Source organism: Rhincodon typus, chromosome 45, assembly GCF_021869965.1.
Source record: "Rhincodon typus isolate 14 chromosome 45, sRhiTyp1.1, whole genome shotgun sequence".
Lineage (NCBI taxonomy): Eukaryota > Metazoa > Chordata > Chondrichthyes > Orectolobiformes > Rhincodontidae > Rhincodon > Rhincodon typus.
In genome coordinates, this window is record NC_063376.1 from 5,773,077 (window position 1) to 5,774,688 (window position 1,612).

The 1,612-nt window shown below is 53.5% G+C and overlaps 1 protein-coding gene across 3 annotated transcripts in view; it reads left to right on the top strand.

The window, feature by feature from the left end:
- LOC125487757 (ephrin type-B receptor 1-like) overlaps positions 1–1,612 on the top strand; it is a 22,998-nt gene that overhangs the window by 14,027 nt on the left and 7,359 nt on the right. The window lies entirely within an intron of this gene.

Consider the following 1,612-nt stretch of genomic DNA (forward strand, 5'->3'; position numbering starts at 1 on the left):
TGTGGCGAGTAACTCACTTCCTGTCTCCCCAAAGCCTGTCCGCCATCTACAAGGCACAAGTCAGGAGTGTGATGGAATACTCCCCACTTGCCTGGATGGGGGCAGCCCCAACAACACTCAAGAAGCTTGACACCATCCAGGACAAAGCAGCCCGCTTGATTGGCACCACATCCAAAAGCATCTACTCCCTCCGCCACCGATGCTTAGTAGCAGCAGCGTGTACTATCTACAAGATGCACTGCAGAAACTCACCAAAGATCCTCAGTCAGCACCTTCCAAACCCACAACCACTTCCATCTGGAAGGACAAGAGTAGCAGATACATGGGAACACCACCACCTCCAAGTTCCCATCCGAGTCACTCACCATCCTGACTTGGAAATATATTGCTGTTCCTTCACTGTTGCTGGGTCAAAATCCTGGAATTCCCTCCCTGATAGCATTGTGGGTCAGCTCACAGCAGGAGGACTGCAGCGGTTCAAGAAGGCAGCTCACCACCACCTTCTCAAGGGCAACTAGGGATGGGCAAGAAATGCTGGCTGGCCAGCCAGCAATGCCCACATCCCACAAAATGAATAGAAAAAAAATACACACACACACACACACACACACACAGACACACAGACACACACACACACAGACACACATTCTCTCTCACACACACACTCTGTCTCTCTCACACACACTCACACATGTGACAATTGGTTAAAATGAACCCTAGTTACCATTTGACAGGAACATTATCCAATAAGTTTGCTCCTTTCTGTCTGGGCCTTGGGGGTGTCGGGAAAGAGGGGGTGGGTGGAAATGTTGGAAAGGGCAGAATGTCCATTGTTTTTATTATATTTTTTCTCTCTCTTTAACTCCCTCTTTCTCTCTTCTTCCCCATTTCCCCCTCTCTTTACTCCCCCTTTCCATTTCTCTTTCTCCCTCAAACCCTCTCCCACATCTCTCTCCCTCCTTTCTCTGTCTCTCTCTGCCTCCTTTCCCTCCCACCTCTCTCTCTCTCCCCCGCTCTCTCCCACCTCTATCTGACCACCCACTCTCTCACCCTCACTCACTCTATCCCCTTGCGCTGCCCCCACTCTTTTTCCCTCTCTCTCTCCCCGCCTTTTCTCTGTCCACCTCTTTCTGTCCCTCTCCCCTATCTCTCTCCCCATCTTCTGTCTCACTCCCTCCCTCTCTGACTCTCCTCTCCCTCTCTCTTTCCCCTCCCTCTCTTTACCCAACCCCTCTCTCTCCCTTTGTGCCCACCTTCTCGCACTCTCACTCCCTCTTTCTGTCACCCCGTCCCTCTCTCTCTCTCCCACTTCCCTCCCTCTTTATCTCCCACACCCACCCTCTCTTTCAACCCCTGTCTCCCATGCCCTCCCTCCCTCTCTCTCCCCCACTTCCACCCTCCCTCCCTCTCTCTCTCACACTCCCTCCCTCCCTCTCTCTCTCACACTCCCTCCCTCCCTCCTTCTCTCACACTCCCTCCCTCTCTCTCTCTCTCTTTCTCCCACTCCCTCCCTCCCTATATCTCTCCCACTCCCTTCCTGCCCCCTCTCTCTCCCACTCCCTCCCCCCCATATCTCTCACACTCCCTCCCTCCCCACCCCTCTCTCCCCCAC